General features: G+C 41.4%; 1 pseudogene; it reads right to left on the reverse strand.

Annotated features, from left to right (window-relative positions):
* Nucleotides 1–19317: 19317 nt before the first annotated feature.
* On the reverse strand, nucleotides 19318–23168 carry LOC139560214 (inositol monophosphatase 3-like; annotated as a pseudogene).
* Between the last annotated feature and the right edge of the window lie 1079 nt (nucleotides 23169–24247).

Raw genomic sequence — 24247 nt, forward strand, 5'->3', positions numbered from 1 at the left:
CTTGCGATTGAGCCAATCAGCTTTCTCTGAAGTCGCACAGCTGGACAAGCTTGTGGGTCACGAAGCCAAATACTCAGGAGGATGCTCAAAATGTATGCTGTCTGAGTTAAGTTCATAACGCAATTTTTGTGTCTTGATAGGTATAAGTACTTCTCCAAAAACGTCATCATAATGTATCCAGTCGTCAGAAGAGAATTTCACGCATAAATGGACGCAATTCCTTAGATTTATTTTACCTTAGATAATAGGATATTTGTGAAATTGTACTTTGACATGTATTATAATATGCTTTGTGTTTGCATTTAATAATGGAGTAAATATGTTAATTTACACAATGAAAATGTTCACTAGATAACAGAGATCAATAAAATGACTTCTCAGTCATAAAACATGAGATGATGATCCTGATGCTATCACACTAGGTTCTGTCATAAGGTAGGGTGCTAGACATTACAGCTGAGACATTCACAGACACACTCATCTTGCTCTAAGAGATTATATCACATAGAGCCAAGAGTTAGCACCTGTATAAGATACTGAATATGCACCTACATAAAACATAAAAGTCAAGATGAATCATGAAGTTAATATTTGATTGTGTATTAGCAATCTCTTCAGTCAATATATGTTTCACATAGGGATTTGTTACAAAAGCGTCCATTGAAATATGTCTAATTGAGTCATTAGAAAAAGTTTCCTTTTTCTAGAATTTTCTTCTAGGAACCATATCTGTAGAACAGTCCTAGTCAGTCAAGGACTGATCGTTTTGTATTGGGCTGAATGTAGGCCATCATCTCTCTTTTAATTAAAACTGTCTTGATACTGGTAACAGCCTTGTTAACTGTGAAAGTGTTTGTTGGGAAAGAAGAGGTACAGGCAGATAAAGTTGAAAGCGGTCAGTTGCCATAATGATGGTCTACAGCTGTCTTGTCCTTATCACAGTTTGCCCAGTGAGTAAACAGTCAAAAGGTAGAGGACAGGTTGGGAAGGAATTAAGCAATTACTTTCACCTCTGATGATTGCTGATGTTGCCTCTGTCTAGGGTATTAATGGACCTGAATACTATAGTTCATAGAGACCAGAAACCCTCGACCCACTCCAATTTGCATACCACCCCAACAGATCCACAGATGATGCAATCTCTATTGCACTCCACACTGGCCTTTCCCACCTGGACAAAAGGAAAACCTATGTGAGAATGCCATTCATTGACTACAGCTCAGCATTCAACACCATAGTACCCTCAAAGCTCATCAATAAGCTAAGAACCCTGGGACTAAACACCTCCGTCTGCAACTGGATCCTGGACTTCCTGACGGGCCGCCCCCAGGTGGTAAGGGTAGGTAACAACACATCTACCACGCTGATCCTCAACACAGGGGCCCCTTAGGGGTGCTTGCTCAGCCCCCTCCTGTACTCCCTGTTCACTCATGACTGCACGGCCAGTCATGAGTGAACCTCTTCTTTCCCAACAAACACTGGTTGCATCACTGCCTGGTATGGCAACTGCTCGGCCTCCGACCGCAAGGCACTACAGAGGGTAGTGCGAACGACCCAGTAAATCACTTGTGCCAAGCTTCCTGCCATCAAGGACCTCTATACCAGGCGGCGTCAGAGGAAGGCCCTAAAAATTGTCAAAGACTCCAGCCACCCTAGTAATAGACTGTTCTCTCTGCTACCGCACGGCAAGCGGTACCAGAGCGCCAAGTCTAGGTCCAAGAGGCTTCTAAACAGCTTCTACCCCCAAGCCATAAGACTCCTGAACACCTAATCAAATGGCTAACCAGACTATTTGCATTTCACTGTTGTATTTGGCGCATGTGACTAATAAAATTTGATTTGATTTGATAACTGTGTTTAAAAAGTGATATGAATGTGCATGCTGTTGTGTGAGGCAATGCCAATGATTATGCAGATAATGATATTGATGACAATGACGATAATGACGAAGGTGAGAATGATGGTGACAATGATGAAGACTAGTCCTGGTTGAGTCACAGTTTATGTAAACGCATGGTGCTATTACACCCACATTACAGCACTCAGCTCTCCTGATGAGATCGGCATGTCAGATGGCACCCGTAATAGCTGTTGTTTCATATAAATGTGTTATTTTTCCTGGAGCAAGGGAAGCCAGTGGGCCAACAGGCTGGGTAGATGACATACCACTGTGCAACAATATGGCTTCCCATGTCCTCTGACTCCTGATATAATTATATTCTAGAACCCTAATGGAAGTCTCAGTGGTTGGATGGAATTAATGGTATGAACCAAGAAAAAATTATTTCAGTCTAGCTATTACCTTGTAGCCTACACAATTTTCTTTACCTTTTTTTTCTTCGTTCAAAACTATGAACTACAAGCTTAATCTATAACCTCAATTGAAATGGTTATTCCCTTATTTTTGCAATTTGTGTGTAATTTTTCCGTGTATGAAAGTCCACTCCAATCCAGTGATATCTGATTTATAAACTAAATACAGTGTAGCTCAACCGTGCGTGATGTGTGTGCGCCTAAACATTAATAGTGTAGGAAATCCTTGTTAAGCCTTTCACAAAAATGTCCACTGTACAAACAAAACATCCCTGATGATGACTACTAATATTCAAACACATCCCTGTTTACAATACAACATGTGTTCACAGCATCACAGGAAATGATTATCCTGGCAACACAGCTTCTAGGAACCTACTCAATATGAGGAGTCTATTAGTTATGGGAAGTAAATACTCTGTATGCGTTCCACATGGCACCCTATTCCCTATGTAGTGCACTACCTTTGACCAGGGCCCTCTGGTCAAAAATAGTGAACTATATAGGGAATAGGGTGCCATGTTGGAGGCATCCAGAATGACACCATGCTAAACAAGATCAGATATCAGTTTTGACTACATATCCTGGATGCTGAGCCATATGATAATGAGGTTTTGCGGTTGTGAAACCATTAGGATTTACCCAATCCTGTGTCATGTTGCATTTGATCATTGTGATCCCCTTTAAAGGTGATCTGTAGTATTAGCTGTAACAACAATTCCCCCTTCTTATATAAGCTACTGTCCATCTTTGAGTTGTGGGCTTTTACGTCAAAGAGACCCTAGTACTGGTCTCTGCTCTATGCTGCCGCTGTCATATGATTTACATATGCAAAATTATCAAATTACTCATCTGATTTAAAAACAAAACCCTTGGTTTTCCACTCTGATGGGAATGATAGGTTGTGTTATATGCCCACACATTGTAAATGTCAACCTTTGTTTTCTCATCATCATTTTCATTATTTTCATCATGTTCATCTCTTTCTCTCTTTCCAAATTGCTGTCTGCTATTGTAGAATGCTACATTGTTATCAAAACAATGAAAAGATGCATCATCCTGTTTCTGAGAAAGAGCCTATTACGTACACTATGCAGGATGGGCATGAATGTGAATAAAGGATCTTTGTTGGAGTTTAGTACATCAATTCCAGAATCCAGATTAGACCCTTTCTTTCTTTCTGTCCATAAATCCCTGTCACCCCCTTCTCTCATTACCTCAGTAACTTTGATTTTAATGTAGGCCATTATTCAGTATTCACACTTTATGATTAAATAAGCTAAAAGAACAATAAACACAGCATCTCATCTCGCAATTAAAATGTCAGACAATAGTCAGGCTCTAGTAAAGTGCAGTGATGGCCTGAGCAAGCAAACCTTTAATAATCTCCCATATTCAATTTCCTGCGGTGTGAGAGAAGCAGGGGGGTTCAACCTGGTAATGACTGTGTAGGTAAGACTGGAGCATGGAGAGATGACAGGACAGTTAATGACTGTGTGGGTAAGACTGGAGCATGGAGAGATGACAGGACAGTTAATGACTGTGTAGGTAAGACTGGAGCATGGAGAGATGACAGGACAGTTAATTTACTCTGTAGGTAAGACTGGAGCATGGAGAGATGACAGGACAGTTAATTTACTCTGTAGGTAAGACTGGAGCATGGAGAGATGACAGGACAGTTAATTTACTCTGTAGGTAAGACTGGAGCATGGAGAGATGACAGGACAGTTAATTTACTCTGTAGGTAAGACTGGAGCATGGAGAGATGACAGGACAGTTAATGACTGTGTAGGTAAGACTGGAGCATGGAGAGATGACAGGACAGTTAATGACTGTGTAGGTAAGACTGGAGCATGGAGAGATGACAGGACAGTTAATGACTGTGTAGGTAAGACTGGAGCATGGAGAGATGACAGGACAGTTAATGACTGTGTAGGTAAGACTGGAGCATGGAGAGATGACAGGTCAGTTAATTTACTCTGTAGGTAAGACTGGAGCATGGAGAGATGACAGGACAGTTAATGACTGTGTAGGTAAGACTGGAGCATGGAGAGATGACAGGACAGTTAATGACTGTGTAGGTAAGACTGGAGCATGGAGAGATGACAGGACAGTTAATGACTGTGTAGGTAAGACTGGAGCATGGAGAGATGACAGGACAGTTAATGACTGTGTAGGTAAGACTGGAGCATGGAGAGATGACAGGACAGTTAATGACTGTGTAGGTAAGACTGGAGCATGGAGAGATGACAGGTCAGTTAATGACTGTGTAGGTAAGACTGGAGTATGGAGAGATGACAGGACAGTTAATGACTGTGTAGGTAAGACTGGAGCATGGAGAGATGACAGGACAGTTAATGACTGTGTAGGTAAGACTGGAGCATGGAGAGATGACAGGTCAGTTAATGACTGTGTAGGTAAGACTGGAGTATGGAGAGATGACAGGACAGTTAATGACTGTGTAGGTAAGACTGGAGCATGGAGAGATGACAGGACAGTTAATGACTGTGTAGGTAAGACTGGAGCATGGAGAGATGACAGGTCAGTTAATGACTGTGTAGGTAAGACTGGAGTATGGAGAGATGACAGGACAGTTAATTTACTCTGTAGGTAAGACTGGAGCATGGAGAGATGACAGGAGATTTAATGACTGTGTAGGTAAGACTGGAGCATGGAGAGATGACAGGTCAGTTAATGACTGTGTAGGTAAGACTGGAGCATGGAGAGATGACAGGACAGTTAATTTACTGTGTAGGTAAGACTAAAGCATGGAGAGATGACAGGAGAGTTAATTTACAGTGTAGGTAAGACTAGAGCATGGAGAGATGACAGGAGAGTTATTGACTGTAGAACCCTGGCTCTCTCTCTCACATGCACACACGCATGCACAGGAGCATGCACATCAGTGGAGGTTGCTGAGGGGAGTACGGCTCATAAAATGTCTGGAACTGAGCTAATCGAAACCATGTGTTTGATGTATTTGATACAATTCCATTTATTCCCCTCCAGCCTTGACCACAAGCTCGTCCGACCCAATTAAGATGCCACCAACCTTCTGTGGTGCACACACACACACACACACTGAAGAGACTGCAGGGTGCACGTAGGGAACCAGGTGCACTCTAACATGTACGTAGGTCTGCTGAACTGTATGGAGTCCCAATGCCAGAATATTGGTTCATTTGAGTCCTTTATTGTCATTACACTAGTACCTACACATGGATGTTCTAGAGTTGTATGAGTTGCACTCTCTGACTCCCTCTGACTAAAGACAAACGAGACAGATGAACTCTACCCTTCCACCCCAATATAGCACAGTACAGAGGAGACATATTGTCATCCCAGTTTGGTTTGCATGTTAAATAGGGCACATTGTTGAAGTATTCACCATTTTCATCAGCAAAGTGCTTCGCTCAAGAGCAACTGTTTTTCCTGAAGAGAGTTTTTACTACAGATGCGTCATATGATTAGTCATCAAACAGCCTGTTCTATCTAATCAACCACTCTGCACTGTTCCCCTGCCCAGTGTTTAATAGAATATGATCATCTCTGATTACTATAATGGTAACTTAAAGCTGCAATCAGCAGTAGAAACAATAACAATGCTTTTTCCCCTGCCCATATTTCGTTAAAAAGCTGAGGGATGGGGCTGGAGAAATTGAACCACTCAAATTCATAGACAGAGTTATGGATGCAAGCACTGACCATCCATGATATCAAAATTAGAGTTTGAATCATGTTTTGAGGCTATATGGTGTTTGTTTACATTTACTTTGTTTACAAACATTGGAGTAAAACATGCTTATATTTTGAGTTCTGATGGGGTACAACAGTTGAACTAAGCTCATGAGGCATTTATTTATACGTTATATTCTTCAAGACTCAATGGGTACATATCATGAATTTATAAATCCAAAAAGGAATGTAGCAACTGCTGATTGTCCCTTTAAATATCCTGAAAACGATCCATTTCTATCTAAGGCGTATGATTTGTATAATTGCAGTAACCTCAATTGCAGTCTTAATAGGAACCTTATTTAGTTATACCTTAATGTACTAATTCAAAGTTCAACATTTACATAACAGACTGGACAATAACATATCTGCATGCGTACAGGACACAACTGTGTAGGCTTTACGTTTGGGTCACCGCAGAAGATTGTCTGCGAAAGGGAATGTGAAACACTTCATTAACAGAAAGAACATGGTTAAGGGGGATGCTTAAACAGAGTCAGCACGACGTCCTGTATGTTTTTCATCTAACTGCCTGTTGAAATTCAGATGTTGATTTAGAGTCTAGACTCCAGAGCTTTGTCCTAGTTTGAAGATATGTATTCAGCAATAACCCACTCAGTAATGAAGGAATGTCAACGTGACTTACGTGACACTGACTGATTCAAGTCCCCCACTCAAACAGAATGGGAAACCAAGATGCCATTTGAGTGAGAAGCGATGGATTCGATTTTGAAGTTTGTTTTTTAAATCCTGAAAATCTATTTGGGGTTAGCCACACTTCGAGAAAGCCTGTGGCTTTGCTGAAGGTTTTTCAGACACACATCTCACGCATGTATTATTCAATGTTGGGACATTCAATCATTTTTTCAAGTTCAGGAGAGTCATGGACACCGAAATACATAGGTATGGATGGCTAACATACATTTCTTTTACAATAACACACAATTTAGAAGACTCAAAATGCACTACCACTCAAGCTTTTTAAGGACAAACCATCAAAGAAACAAATCTGTTTCAATGAATAAACATTCTACAAATCAATAAAAGCACAGAAGCATGTTGTTTGTTGGGATCCATCAGTGATATCCCATCTACTTTCATCAGGCACAATTGTGCTTTGATATGAAATGGTTTTGTTGGGTCATTTGATGTCAAACTGTAATAGATGTTACCCATTGTCACGACTACCGCCGTAAGTCGGTCCCTCTCCTGGTTCGGGCGGTGTCCGACGGTCGACGTCACCGACCTTCTAGCCATCACTGATCCATTTTTCATTTTCCATTGGTTTTGTCTTGTCTTTCATCACACCTGGTTCCAATCCCATCAATTACATGTTGTGTATTTAACCCTCTGTTTCCCCTCATGTTCTTGTCGATGATTGTTTGTTGTATGTATTGTTGCTATTATTTTCTGGTGTGCGACGGGGTTTGTACAAACTTTCATTATTTTAGTATATGTTGGTTTTCGGAGTTTGTGAGTACTTATTAAACGACTCCGTTTATACCAATTTCGTTCTCCTGCGCCTGACTTCCCTGCCACCAGCACGCACCCATTACACCCATTGTGTCATCTCTCTTGTTTCAGCTGGACCTTATGTGCTATACATATAGGCTATCTAACTGATGATTGTCAGTGTAGCATTACACTCTACCCATATTTTATGCTAAATGCATTGCCATGGTCATTGGTTTAGGGAGAAACTACTGTGCAATCGGAAAGTATTCAGATCCCTTAACTTTTTCCACATTATGTTACATTACAGCCTTCTGATTAAATAAAAAAAAAATACTCATAAATCTACACACAATACCCCATAATGACAAAGCAACATTTTTTGGGGGAAATGTATTAAAAATAAAAAACAGAAAAAACATATTTACATAAGTATTCAGACCCTTTGCTATGAGACTCGAAATTGAGCCCAGGTGCATCCTGTTTCCATTGATGATACTTGAGATGTTTCTTGATTGGAGTCCACCTGCGGTAAATTCAATTGATTGGACATGATTCGGAAAGGCATATAAAGTTCCACAGTTGACAGTGCATGTCAGAGCAAAAACCAAGCCATGAGGTCGAAGGAATTGTCTGTAGAACTCCGAGACAGGATTATGTCAATGCACAGATCTGGGGAAGGGTACCAAAAAATGTCTTCAGCATTGAAGGTCCCCAAGAACACAGTGGCCTCCATCATTCTTAAATGGAAGAAGTTTGGAACCACCAAGACTCTTCCTAGAGCTGGCCACCCAGGCAAAATGAGCAATCGGGGGAGAAGGGCCTTGGTCAGGGAGGTGACCAAGAACCCAATTGTCACTCTGACATAGCTCCAGAGTTCCTCTGTGGAGATGGGAGAACCTTCCAGAAGGACAACCATCTCTGCAACACTCCACCAATCAGGCCTTTATGGTAGAGTGGACAGATGGAATCCACTCCTCAGTACGGCGGGTACAGTGATGCATGGTGGTGGCAGCATCATGCTGTTGGGATGTTTTTCAGCGGCAGGGACTAGGAGACTAGTCAAGATCGAGGCAAAGATTAACGGAGCAAAGTACAGAGAGATCTTTATGAAAACCTGCTCCAGAGTGCTCAGGACCTCAAATTGGGGCAAAGGTTCACCTTCCAACAGGACAACGTCCTTAAGCACACAGCCAAGACAATGCAGGAGTGGCTTCGGAACAAGTATATGAATGTCCTTGAGTGGCCCAGCCAGAGCCCGGACTTGAACCCAATCGAACACCTCTGGAGAGACCTGATAATAGCTGTGCAGCGATGCTCCCCATCCAACCTGACAGAGCTTGAGAGGATCTGCAGAGAAAAGTGGGAGAAAGTCCCCAAATACAGGTGTGCCAAGCTTGTAGCTTCATACCCAAGAAGACTCAAGGCTGTAATCGCTGCTAAAGGTGCTTCAACAAAGTACTGAGTAAGGGTCTGAATACTTATGTAAATGTGATATTTCAGTTCTTTATTTTTGAACACATTTGCAAAAGAAAATACTGTTTTTGGTTTGTCATTATGGAGTATTGTGTGTAGATTGATGTGGATTTTAAAAATCCATTTCAGAATAAGGCTGTAACTTAACAAAATGTGGAAAAAGTCAAGGAGTCTGAATACTTTCCGAATGCACTGCATCCCAATGAGATTTTCAGATTTTCACACCTCAAAAGCAGTGTGTATAGAGTAGATAAGGGGTCCCAGAGCCCACAATATCTGCTGCTTTCAGCTCTTGCCTCTTTTTTCAGCCCTTGCCTCTTTGTTGAAATCAGATGTGTGAGCTCTTTGCCATGTCTTAAAAACAGAATTGCCCAAAATGCATCAAAGACGCAGGGGTCCGTACACGTCTGAGTGGATAAAACATTAAAACATGGATTTGAACCACTAACATGTCTTTAAATCTATATTTACATGCAACACCAAATTAGCAGAAGGTTCCAGGTTTTTCTGGAAACAAAAGTAAACTTCTGTCAAGGCAAATCCAAATAGGGTGACCTTTATGAGATGAATTGGAATAGCGAGGGGCTACAACCTTTGGTTAAATGGGAACCCTCCTATATTAACCACTTTGACATTTGGTAAGGTTAAGTGTCAGTCTGAGCCAGAGACTGTACCCTGAGCTATGGCTGCCGGATAATTACCACACTGCATAATGAGCAATTACACTAAATGAAATTAACAAAAGCACCGGTCAGTCATCATATGGATGTAATTATCGTCATGCCAAGCCGTACAGCCTAATTGTTTGCATAACTGTTAAGTGTAAAATAAATATTTGTTTAGATACTTTTCGTAAACACATTGAGCGCTAATTGTAAGTATTCATTAGGTCTGAGTGTAAAAAATATATATAATTGTTCCTGAAATATGTGAACCAACTCAGAAATCTAACCTTGCTTGATATAACCTTTAAAATACCAACCGTGTCTATAATCATTAGGGATCCAATAATAAAATTGTTTTTCAAAGATGAATAACGACAAACAACATTGTTGCCTAAGTGTTTTTGTTTTAGAGCAATTTACCTGAAAGGTACAGATCAATGTTGTTCTCAACTGACCCAGGGAAACCGGTATAGATGTGGGATCTTAATTTGAGCCAGTGTGCTACAGCAGGAAAATAATCCTGCAGCAACAGGAAATGTGATTTATTTTTGTGGGTTATAATTCATGGACCTTTTTGTAGGGGTTGATAGATTTTACGTCAGGGCAAATCAAGTCTGAAATGTCAAACTTTGGAAGCTTTTTAAAACTCAAATATACAGCAAGTTTGCAAAATTCTCAGATACAAAAGATTGATCAAATGAATATCCTACATCTGTGAATGTGTAAATGATCTATGAGTAATGACAGTCATCCTCATCTCGGAATGAGACCTGTCAAACGGAACTATGGATTTGAATAAATCTTCTATCAAGAGTGATTGGGCTAAAAAACTTCACAGAACATTTCTCTATTCATTTATACACATGTAATTGCTGGGTTTGCTTTCTGCAGACTCAGATGACTACGTTTCTCGATCTCCATCTTTTCACCCACTGTTTGAATATATATGAAGAGGACAATCTGTCACTGCTTTCTGTCTCTCAAATAGGTACAATTACTGAAACCCCAAGACAAGACTTGATGGCTTAAGCACAGCCACCATCCATTTATTTCCCAATTTACACATCGACAAAGACAACTTACATATGTACCAAGACTGAAGGGTTCTTGATAACGCATTCCACTGTCAATTTAACACACACAAAAAATAATTGTGTTTGAATAACAGTGATTATGGCTAGAGTCTGATTTCTTATTTTAAATGGAACATAGGGCAGAGAACATCATTCTGCGTATTGTAAACATCTTTGACCGGACACAACAAATTCAAGAGGTGGAGGGTGAACTCTTCAAAAAAAGATTATATCTAGAACCTTTCCACAGAAGGTTCTAAATGGAACCAAAAATGTTCTTCCTGGAACCCAAAAGCATTCTTTAAAGGGTTCCCCCACGGGGAAAGCCGAAGAACCCTTTTAGAACCCTTTTTCCAGAGTGTAGATAATGGTAGAAAACACTTCTAAGCCCATCTACAAGGCAGAGTGCAAAGTGCATTCTGGTGAGGGTCTTTGGTTTGGCCAGTAGGTCAAAAGGACCTGACCTGATCTGTGATGCACTGAGGAGCCATACTAATCCTCTCCAGAGAAAACACATGCATTTTCAGACAATGATTAATGACATGAGTCAAATATAACGTGCAGTGCCTTGCGAAAGTATTCACCCCTTTGGCATTTTGTTGCCTTACAACCTGGAATTAAAATTGATTTTTGTGGGGTTTGTATATTTTGATTTACACATGCCTACCACTTTGAAGATGCAAAATATGTTTTATTGTGAAACAAACAAGAAATAAGACAAAAAATAATAATAATAATAGAGCGTGCATAACTATTCAACCCCCCCCCCCCCCCCCCAAAGTCAATACTTTGTAGAGCCATCTTTTGCAGCAATTACAGCTGCAAGTCTCTTGGGGTGTCTCTATAAGCTTGGCACATCTAGCCACTGGGATTTTGCCCATTCTTCAAGGCAAAATTGCTCCAGCTCCTCCAAGTTGGATGGGTTCCACTGGTGTACAGCAATCTTTAAGTCATACCACAGAATTTAAATTTGATTGAGGTCTGGGCTTTGACTAGGCCATTCCAAGACATTTAAATGTTTCCCCTTAAACCACTCAAGTGTTGCTTTAGCAGTATGCTTAGGGTCATTGTCCTGCTGGAAGGTGAACCTCCCTCCCAGTCTCAAATCTCTGGAAGACTGAAACATCAGTTCTTAAATTCTGACCAGTTTCCCGGTCCCTGCGAATGGAAAACCTCCCCACAGCATGATGCTGCCTCCACCATGCTTCACTGTGGTGATCTCGGGGTGATGGGAGGTGCTGGGTTTGCACCAGACATAGCGTTTTCCTTGATGGTCAAAAAGCTCAATTTTAGTCTCATCTGACCAGAGTACCTTCTTCCATATGTTTGGGGAGTCTCCCACATGCCTTTTGGCGAACACCAAACGTGTTTGCTTATTTTTTCCTTTAAGCAATGGATTTCTTTCTGGCCACTCTTCCGTAAAGCCCAGCTCTATGGAGTGTACAGCTTAAAGCGATCCTATGGACAGATACTCCAATCTCCGCTGTGGAAATTTGCAGCTCCTTCAGGGTTATCTTTGGTCTCTTTGTTGCCTCTCTGATTAATGCCCTCCTTGCCTGGTCCATGAGTTTTGGTGGGCGGCCCTCTCTTGGCAGGTTTGTTGTGGTGACATATTCTTTCAATTTTTAAATAATGGATTTAATGGTCCTCCGTGGGATGTTCAAAGTTTCGGATATTTTTTTATAACCCAACTCTGATCTGTACTTCTCCACAACTTTGTCCCTGACCTGTTTTGAGAGCTCCTTGGTCTTCATGGTGCCGCTTGCTTGGTGGTGCCTCTTGCTTAGTGGTGTTGAGACTCTGGGGCCTTTCAGAACAGGTGTATATATACTGAGATCATGTGACACTTAGATTGCACACAGGTGGACTTTATTTAACTAATTATGTGACTTCTGAAGGTAATTGGTTGCACCAGATCTTGTTTAGGGGCTTTTTAGGGGCTTCATAGCAAAGGGGGTGAATACACTCACCACTTTTCCGTTAAAGTTATTTAAAAAAAAATTGAAGCAAGTTCTTTTTTCCATTTCACTTCACCAATTTGGACTATTTTGTGTATGAAATCCAAATAAAAATCCATTTAAATTACAGGTTGTAATGAAACAACATAGGAAAAACTCCAAAGGGGGTGAATACTTTAGCAAGGCACTGTATATTGTCAATGAAAAGCAACATTCCGCTACCTTTCATTGACAATATACATTATTACTCATACTTAAACAACCACCTCACCAGGGATAACTAGGCTATAGTCATAAAGGCCCTGTTATAGTGTGCATTACACCGTAGCTCTTAACCCTCTAGTGCATTCTTATTGGTTAGAAAACAGGTGAGATCTTAAGAAGACACCAAGGTATCTAACCAATCTTAACACCATTATATGGTCACAAGGGAAATTAGAGGAGAGGAATTTGCAGGTAAAATGATTGGGTATAGATCTAGTCCACTGGTTTAACATGGCCAGCCAGCTCCACTTACTTTATTTACTTTGAAAAACTAACACTTGTATATTACTTCAGTGTATTTTTCTGACTGACAGACCTGTACCATGATAACCCCCCCCCAACTCGCTCCCACTAACTCAAGACAAACCTATTGTTATGATCACTTCACCAGAATTCACTTGATACCTACCTCAATCCAGTGGAGGCTGCTGAGGGGAGGACGGCTCATAATACTGGCATGAACGGAGCGAATTGAATGGCATCAAACACATAGAAACTATGTTTGATGTATTTGATGCCATTCCACCAATTCCGCTCCAGACATTCCCACGAGCTCATCCTCCCCAATTAAGGTGTGACCAACCTCCTGTGCCCCAGTCACTCCAGTACAGTGTTTCTTGCTTTTATTTCCTTCTTTTTTTTGCGTTGTTGGAAAACAGCTCGCAACTTCGCAAGTTAACCATTTCACTGTATTGTTTTACACCTGCTGTATCCTGTGCATATGACAATAAAACTTTGAACATGACCTTTGAACTTTGATACCCACTGTGCTGAGAGGGGTTGAGGGGGGGGGGGTGGTGGGTGGTGACACTCGAGGCGGTGGCATGTTGAGAGAGGCTGTAATGTAATGTCTGCCACGCCACCTTTGAAGTCCCATTCTTCAGAGTAATGGGACTAGGCCTAACGCTCTTCTAACACTCTTCAGCTCCTTCTTCCTCCTTCCCTCCCTAGAGTCTTTGTCCTGTGTTATTCACTGTACCCCCTCTCTTCACTCACTCTAAACCATAGAGATATTCCTTCAAGATTAAGAGACCTCAGGGCTTCCAGAGCACCTAATACACTGAACCTTCTGATGTGCTTTATTGATGCGTAAACTGACTAGGCATAAAGTTTCTCAACAGAGCTGAGATTGACAGATTTAGATTAATAGTATATCGGCAAAGTGCATATAGTGAATTCCATTCTTGTACTTTTAGATGTGTGTGTATTCGTTTTGTTAGATACTACTGAACTGTTGGAGCTAGGAACACAAGCATTTTGCTACACCCGCAATAACATCTGCTAAATATGTGTATGTGACCAATAACATCTGCTAAATATTGTATGTGACCAATAACATCTGCTAAATATGTGTATGTGACCAATAACATCTGCTAAATATGTGTATGCGACCCAACACATTGGATTTGATTTAGGCTAAACTAAATGTTTAAATATAGATTTTTTCTGATATTAGTAGTGGAACATAGTCTCCCTTGGCAGAGAGGTTGCCTCCCACAATGTTCCCAATGTTCCCATGGTCTGTGATTTCTGTGATTAAGTTGGACATAACAGGTCTTCACTACACAGTTAAAAGTATTTGTTTCAAATTATTGAAATACACATGCAATGGGACTATGGGGAGACAATTTGCTACAGGAAACTCTGGGGTTCCACTGAGAAGAGGAAGGTAATTAAGCAGAGTGGTAATCTGGCTCAGACAACACTGACCCAACTAACAGTAGTTTGTACAAAACACCCACCCTGGATACTTCCACACACAGACCACAGATTAACAAAGGAAAGTAGGCTTATCACTGTCCGTTTGTGGTCTTAGTGAGATGGTGGAATGTTCTAGACTAGTGATAATGATTGGCATTGCCAACGACAAACACTTCCCAACAAAGAACACCCAAATGTAAGTAAAAATATTGAAACATAATATAACAAAAATATCACTGGTCATAGGTCCAACTTACATTGAGACATTTGCAACAACATTACACATCATATACACTACATGACCAAAATTATGTGGACACCTGCTCGTCAAACATCTCATTCCAAAGTCATGGGCATTAATATGGATTTGGTCCCCCTTTGCTGCTTTAATAACCTCCACTCTTCTGGGAAGGCTTTCCCTAGATGTTGGAACATTGCTGCGGGACTTGCTTCCATTCAGCCACAAGAGCATTGGTGAGGTCGGGCACTGATGTTGGGTGATTAGGCCAGGCTCACAGCTGGCGTTCCAATTCATCCCAAAGGTGTTCGATGTGGTTGAGGTCAGGGCTCTGTGCAGGCCAGTCAAGTTCTTCCACACCGATCTTGACAACCATTTCTGTATGGACCTCGCTTTGTGCACAGGGGCATTGTCATGCTGAAAAAGGAAAGGGCCTTCCCCAAACTGTTGCCACAAGTTGGAAGCACAGAATAATCTAGAATGTCATTGTTTACTGTAGAATTAAGATTTCCCTTCACTGGAACTAAGGGGCCTAGCCCGAACCATGAAAAACAGCCCCCGACCATTATTCCTCCTCCACAAAATGTTACAAATTTTACTACCTGCCCGAATGCATAGTTTACACTATGCATTCGGGCAGGTAGTGTTCTCCTGGCATCCGCCAAACCCAGATTCGTCCGCCGGACTGCCAGATGGTGAAACGTGACTCATCACTCCAGAGGACGCATTTCCACTGCTCCAGAGTCCAATGGCGGCCAGTTTTACACCACTCCGTACGACGCTTGGCATTGCGCATGGTGATGTAAGGCTTGTGTGTGGCTGCTCGGCCATGGAAACCCATTTCATGAAGCTCCCGACAAACAGTTATTGTGCTGACGTTGCTTCCAGAGGCAATTTGGAACTCGGTAGTGAGTGTTGCAACCGAGGACAGACAATTTTTACGTGCTACGTGCTTCAGCACTCGGCAGTCCCGTTCTGTGAATTTGTGTGGCCTACCACTTCAGGGCTGAGCTGTTGTTGCTCCTAGACGTTTCCACTTCATAATAACAGCACATACAGGAAAGCTCTAGCAGGGCAGATAATCTCAGATTAAGAGCCTGTCAATCATCTCAGATTAAGAGCCTATCAATCATCTCAGATTAAGTAGATACATATTTTTGCAGCATGTAGCCATTTCATTGCACTGTGTGCAATCTGTGACATTGAGGGCAATAATAATAAAATGGACAGCAATCACAATAAAAACTCACAGAATCGAACATAATTTGTGTTCATGGATAATTTCAGCAGCCATTAATGAAAGTACAAAACCTGTGTGCTGAAATCAATGACAACAACAACACGTCAATGATAGACAGGGCATGTTCAATGACTGAAACATCTATATGAAGCCTTCTCTAGACAAAGGGTGCGCTAGTAAATTCGCTCTAGCTATCTACTCCGATTTCAGAGCACTCTCGTCTGAGTGTACCAGAGCGCAGAATAACTGATGAATTTACAAACCCTCAACACTAGTTGAATATGGCCAGTGTCAGTAAACATTTGCAAAAAAGCGTAATAAAATTGTTGCCAGCAGCACAGTTACAGTCACCAACGCTCTAGATAACATGAAAACAGCCTCACCAGCTCTGCTAGGGAGTAAAATGGTCAGAGTGAGGTGCTCTCTTATTTGTGTCTGGAAGTAGCTAGCCAACGTTAGCCAGTTAGCTTGGGTGCTTGACTGCCGTTGTGAGGTCAGAACACTCGGATCAACCCTACTCCTCCTGAATTTACGAAGGAAAATCTGACAATGGTCTGAATTTACGAATGCCCTGTGCGCACTCTGAGCACACTCTGGCACTCCAGATTGAATTTACGAGCACACCCTAAATTGGATAGATTTAAGCATTGCGCGACACAGTGACCAGTGGTGGAAAAAGTACTCAAGTGTCATACTTGAGTAAAAGTAATGATTAGAAAATTACTCAAGTAAAAGTGAAAGTCACGCAGTAAAATACTACCTGAGTAAAAGTCTAAAAGTATTTGATTTTAAATATTCTTAAGTATCAAAATTAAATGGAATTGCTAAAACGTACTTAAGTATTAAAAATAAAAGTTTAAACCATTTAAAATTCCTTATATAAAGCAAACCAGAAGGCACATTTATTTTAATATTTTTTTATTGACGAATAGCCAGGGGCACACTCCAACACTCAGACATAATTCACAAATGAAGCATTTGTCTTTAGTGAGTCCGCCAGATCAGAGGCAGTAGGGATGACCAGGGATGTTCTCTTGATAAGTGTGTGAATTTGACCATTTTCCTGTCAAAATGTAACGAGTACTTTTGGGTGTCAGGGAAAATGTATGGGGGAAAAAGTACATCATTTTCTTTAGGAATGTACTGAAGAAAAAAGTAAAAATATAAATAGTAAAGTACAGATACCCCCCAAAACTGCTTAAGTAGTACTTTAAAGTATTTTTACTTAAGTACTTTACACCACTGACGGTGACCTGGGTTTTGTTGCCAGGCAACAGACATAAACTCTGACATATGTAAACCGGTCGATTGTCCCGCCAGACCTGACCATTGTTCACTGGTTTCTCGCTATTAGTGTTATAAAAAGGTATTCAGTGTTGAAACACTGAACCTCTGAATTAAAGAGCATGGGGTACAACATATAGCTGTATAGAGAGAGCGAGAACAGGAGCGAGAGAGTCAGAGAGAGCGAGAGTCAGAGAGATATAGACAGAGAGACATAGACAGAGAGCAGAGATAGAGACATAGACACGAGAGACAGAGACAGATAGAGCTGGACAGAGAGAGAGAGACAGATAGAGCTGGACAGAGAAAGAGAGAGAGACAGAGACCGACCAAGCTAGAAAGCCTTTTACCTCTACAGGAATCAAATAGAAAGAAGCCTTTTACCTCTACAGGAAAGTTTTTTTGATTAAATTTGAATGAAAATTGCACTTTTTATCCCCGAAAAAACTTAGCATCACTGTGTGACCAAAATCACAGTAGGTAAACCACTCTTTCAGCCCAAAAAAGGTATGAAAAACCACGCAAATTTAATTCAAGGAATTTATATAAAAAGACATTAATCTTGCTCAATTACAGACATGGCAGGAAGAAAAACAGAGTGCTTCTGACATTCACAGTCAATCCATTGCATGCAAATCCACTCTATTCATACTTTTGGGCACATTTTAAGAAGACAACCTGTCATCACAGCAGTTTCTAATTCACGTGTTCCATTCGAGGGCTATTTTGGATGCAGAGAACGAAAGCAATTAAAAGTGAGCCAGGATTCAGAGGGCATGCGTGGGTTGGAGTTTGGTGTGTAAATTGAAATGAGAGAATACAGTATTGAAAAATGGTAGTATGTGCCTCATAAGCCAGAGATAGGTGCTGGAAGGTAGGACTTTGTAAGTGAATAGCTGTTGTTAGGGTCATTCATGAGTTTAGTTTTACCATGGCACATGTGATTGTGTGCCTATACAGGGCTTTGGTAAATCTGCTATTTAAATAGAGTTCAACCTTGAAAAACAATAGGGTCGTAAAATAGATGGACTCCAATCCACTCGGAGAACTCAGCTAAAAACAATTTTGTTTGATAAACAGAATGGCCTTGCAAATGTCTCCATCTTCTGGTAAAATGTTATTTGTCACATGCGCCAACTACAACAGGTATAGACCTTACAGTGAAATGCTTACTTACAAGCTTTAACCAACAATACAGTATAAAAAATAAATCTATATAATAATGTTCACAAAGTATTTTGTTTTCATACCTGCAACAGAATGGTTTCTTATTTGCAAATGTAGCAACTAAACTAGCTACATGTGGATGTAACACTGTATAGCCTTGCCCCAGAGGTGGAGTCAGGAAAGCTGCAGTACCTAGTGAATTCACACAGATGCTATTCATAAAAAATAAGTGGAAATTGCACTTTCACATACATACACACACAGTAGTACACTAAAACTAATGTGTATATTTAGGAAGTACCATGCTTTTAAAAACATCCCTCAAATTCAATTCACATTGTAGCAGCCCAAATCCCACCCCTGCATCATGTGTTAAGCTATCGTTAAACAAATGATCCCCTCATAGTTACCCTGTCTAGCATAATGTAAATGTTCTGTAGGAATGAGCAACTAAAAGAAGAAACCTCACAGGATCAAGGTTATTGTGCTACAATGAAAATTACTTATATGAAGAAAACCCTCCTGATTCATCCCTGTACCTTCACCAGCAATCATATCCCACAGGTGTCAAGAAGAACGACAACTACAGAGTGTTCCAACACATTTGTTCCTTTCCACACCAGGCATCGACTAAGTTTCCATGCCAATCAAAGGCACCCATATCTTAGCAACAAAGTGAAGCTGGGCACATGGCTTTTCCTTGTCCAACTTATTAGCACTTTCTATGATAGAAAATGCAAGGACTGACTTATCTTTTTACAAATACTATTTATTTTTAAATGTTGAAAGGAGTTTGAAGGAGAAACTGGTGGGCTTTGTAATATTGTCTTGTCCCAGATTGTGCGGTCCTCTCATCTGTGTTTGTTTGGTCTTCAAGGCTTGTGGTCATCTTGTGTGTTTGTCCTTGATCATCTGTGTATGAACATAATGTAGTGAGTGTAAATATCTGTGTGTGTTTTTCAGCAGAGTCCCATGCCGGCAGTTTTGCCACCAGGGCTTGGTGGTCCACCTTGACGCTGGCTAGCAGACCACCATTGTTGCCCGCCACTCCCGAATAGTCTACACCCTTCAGTGTGGTCATGTGACCTCCCAGGGCTGTGAGCAGGGCATTGCCGGCACAGATGTCCCACTTCTTGATGAAGGTCACGTGGATGTACATGTCTGCCTTCTCAATGTCCTCATCACTGGGGTCCAGCAGAGCAAGCACCTTATAGCCTATGGAGAGTAGAAAATACAAGATCAACATCCACAAAACAGTGAAATAAATTGTGTAAATACCTGACAGGGTGTTATTCCAATCATTTAACACCTATTAAAAAACTGAAGCCCACAGAAATTGGTATACTTATAAAAATGGCAAATGAAAGCCTAATCGTATGACGCATTCACAGCTCGCCCAAGACTACTTCCATGGCCAGATAATGATTAAGAAATTATACATTTGGGTGAACTAACTTCACACAAACAAAAGTGCAGTACCTGCGCCCCCTGCTGGGAGGATGACTTGTGTTCCCGAAGGCCTCCTCGATGAAACCCTTCACCTTCCCAGCGTGCGACCTGGACACAATGACCTTGGGGGAGTTCATGTTGTAGCTGGTACGAGGCTTCAAGTTAGACCCGTCACCAACTAAGGCCCAGGCTGTGGACAGGAACATATGTATTGTGTACTGTAGAGCAAGGGTATTCAAATCTTCCCCTATGAGGCCTAGAGTACTGCTGGTTCTATTCTACCTGATAATTATTTGCACACACCTGGGCTGCATTTACACATGCAGTCCAATTCTGATTTTCGAATTGGTCTTTTGCGCAATCAGATCAGCTCTGAAAAAGATCTGATGTCATTAGTTAAGACCAATTACTGAAAAAAATAATAAGACTGCCTGTGTAAGTACTCCAGGTCTAAATCAGTCCCTGATTAGAGGTTATGAAATAATTAGCTTTGGGTCTGGACTGGACACCCGAATAGCAGAACTGTGCTCTACGGCCTGTCTATGCCTCCTGTACCATCGGGACTCAATGCAGCCATTCACCAACAAAGCCACCTTATAGTTAGCTCCCCTCCTGGGTGATTTCTCAAAGGAGTGACTTAGCGTCTGATGTCACTAGTGGTGAACAACAAGGATTTTGAGTCGACTCAGACTCTTGCTATCGGAGTCGACACTCTCTCGACGCAAGACTCAAATTTGACAAAACAGACCAAAATTAGCTCAAATTAGCTACGGCTGCCATGTCAGAGCGGGCACTCACACTAATTAACTAGGTGATTGATTAGCGATGCATATGGAGCAGTCTGACAATCTCTACTAAGCAAAATATTCAAGGCTAATCAGTAACCTACGTCAGCCTAGCTGCCAAGGCAACAAACAAAATAAATGACCATTCCGACTCTTGGTGGACAAGGAGTTAGAGGAATCTACTCTTTTGGAGTAGACTCTCCACCACTAGCTGTCAACCGCCCACTCACTTATTTCATACAGTAGAACAGTGTTGCTTTGTCCTGAGCCCCAATTATGTCTCTCCCCCTTCTCTCCAAAACTTGCACTTGTTCACCCCCCACAGATGTAAAAGCATTAGACTGGTGTAGAAAATACTGTGGACATTTAGTCTACTCAACAATCCAATGCTTTAAACCATTGAGGGGGAGTGAGACACACTAAGTACAGCTTAGACACACTAAGCTGCCCTGAGAACAGACCTCTGAACCAGTCCATCCATATCAGCATGTACTCCTGTAAAAATGCAAGCCTTGGGAGTGGATTTCTGCACAATACCATACCTGTGTATCCTGTGAAAGGTTTGTGGATCACACCTATTACAGGTTTCCCATCGACAGCCACACACACCATGGTCGTGACATACTTGAGCAGGTTCTCTGTCAAAGGGATACAGAGAAAACAATGGGATCAAGAAGCGAGACAGGTTAGTAAACAAGACACAGCTTAGGAAACTGCTTAGGAAACAGGACACTGCTAAGATGGCTACACTGTACCAGAGTCTAGGTAACCACCCCACCGTCTCATTTCAAACACCCACACAAAGAGCAGTGGAGCTCACTCATAGCCTCTCTAAATTGTCATCCCCCCCATTGTCCTTATCTACATTGAACACTGGAATAACATGACTGGTGAAAGTTAGTCCATCTGTTGGCCTCCATATTGTTTTGAAACATTTACTGTCGGGCCCCATTTTGACATCACATTTAACATTCACATTGGAGCCCTGAAAGGTTCTGCATTTGGCCAAAACATTGAATGGTCAAAAGCTGCCCTGAGAACAGACCTCTGAACCAGTCCATCCATATCAGCATGTACTCCTGTAAAAATGCAAGCCTTGGGAGTGGATTTCTGCACAATACCATACCTGTGTACTCCTGAGTGGCGTCCAGGGGGTCTATCCAGACTGTGATGCTGTCAGCAGGCACCTCGCTGCCGCCCTCCACGATCTGCAGGATGTCAGCAGGGATGTCTCTGTTCCACACACCCAGCTCATTAGCCTCTCATCATGCTCTTCAGAGTTCACCTGCAAGGGGACAGAACACATCAGCTTGTAAAACGCATTGTTATGAATACTATGAAGACTAAGACTGATTGACAACCTAAAAGAGAGACCAATGCCTATTATGTGATTGATGCTGTAAAATAAAGGGTCAAATATTGCCATATTACCTCAACTCCACGATAATGAAAATTCTTAATCCCTTACTTTTTATTACAAAGTATGGATTTCAGCAAACAAAGGAAGGCATGCAACTACAGAGGGCAAACATGGGTACATGGTAAGGGTTTAAATGCTTGAAATATTGACTGAATAGAGACTCGAAGGAGTCGGAGGTTAATTTCAAAAACTCTAGTCCGCACTCAACTCCGTGGATAAAATCATCGTAGAGATATTTCGCAAGGGCAAATAAGGGTGTGGCTTTGATTACATTACAAACTCTCTGGGGCATAGGCTAGCGGTGTCCCATAATCTTACGTTGTTTATTTACTTGTAGTCAATGGAACTACTATCAGTCGTATGAATCAGTAAGTAAAGAATCACTAAGTATAGTACACTGGTACACAGCTAAGTGAAAGCATCAACAAGCTAACGTTACTCATGTCTATATTGATTAACATAAATAGTATATATTTGGGGTCAAATAACCTCCTTACCTGTACATATGGATAACTGTTAGGTGTTCTTGATAAGGTAGTATATATTTATGTGAGAGTTCAAGTCCCCCAGAGTGAGCTTTTCGCTTGCCCCTTCCTTGGTTTCCCCCTTGGTCTTCTCTTCTCGCCTGCCCTGAACTGCAGCCTCTACTGAAAGCGCGAGCAGGTCCCGGAGGTCCACGGTTTTCTTGGAAGTGAAAGCAGCTATCCGGCTGGATATCACTCCAGCATAGAGGTGGTAGATCACGCTGAGACCCAATAAGCATAACACGGCCACTAAGTGGCGATAGACGGATTCCCATCGGAGCCATGGGTTTAGTTCATCAGCTAGCTAACGTAGGGTTTTTGACCAGAGGCGGCGCCTCCTCTTGACAATGCTTTGTTCCGCTTGAAATTTGCAGAGTAGAGCTAAACGTTTTCTACAGTCCGCTAGCAGGGTTCTCGACGCTCACCCGCCAACAATCTCCCAGACATTTTCTCCGCGTGCCCATGTTAAAAATCAATGGCCCGTACGAACTTCTGTCGATTTCGTTGATGGTGAAAACCCACTGTAACGAACACTTGGCTGACGTTAGCTGACTAAATGTCACACACAACCGTCGGTCAGTGTTCGTAAATGCAAGACACATATCAATGACGATGCTTGCTAGCTAGTTATCATTTCAAGTAATTTACATGTCTTACTAATGTGCAGTTGTAAAATGTACCTAAGAGTTGATGGGTTACCGCGTTGGCTGGCTAGCTAGCTAACTGAAGATCTATCGTCAGGAGTCAAGTGAAATGTCAACAACAAAAATGGCCTTTATCATACAGTTAAAAACGACTACAGTAATGTCAGCGGTGGAAAAAGAGCAGCAAACCTTTCAATTCAGTTTTGCTCCACGTCATAGTGTTGTCAACTATTTTTCAGTGAGATCTGCTAGATTACATTTGAACGTTACAGCATTATGCACAGCTGCTGTCCGCGTTTTCGCCTCCCCAAATGTGCAACTTGTGCTGCGTCCACGTTCTAGTTGGAATTAGATAACTCGTGCATTTCCGATTTAACTGGTTGTATATCCGCGTTTACCATTTAGCAAATCGGATTTAGCAAATTTTCGACTTTTCTAGTTCCGACTAGCACGGCAACGGTATATTAATCACTTACTGTCGGCAGGGTCAGAGTTCAAAGATAAATTATTGTTTATTTTTCGGGTCATGCATATCACATAGCCTTTCGAAAAAAAAAAAATTCAGCAAATAAAAGTTTGCATTTTACATTTTGGTAATTTAGCTGACGGTCTTATCCAGAAGGTCAGTGCATTCAACTAAGGTAGGTAAGACAACAACACAATCATTGCTAGTAAAAACTTTCCTGCTAGTACTAGTAAGACTAGTGTTAGTGCAAAGCCTTTTTTAAACAATCACTCCGTATTTTAACGTACATAACACATTAACACACTTGACATATTTATGCAGTGAATTCGTAATTATTAGCTATACAAATTATATAATTTTATTTAACCGTGCTTCCAACCACTAGATGTCAGC

This window comes from Salvelinus alpinus, chromosome 30 (genome assembly GCF_045679555.1).
Source record: "Salvelinus alpinus chromosome 30, SLU_Salpinus.1, whole genome shotgun sequence".
NCBI lineage: Eukaryota > Metazoa > Chordata > Actinopteri > Salmoniformes > Salmonidae > Salvelinus > Salvelinus alpinus.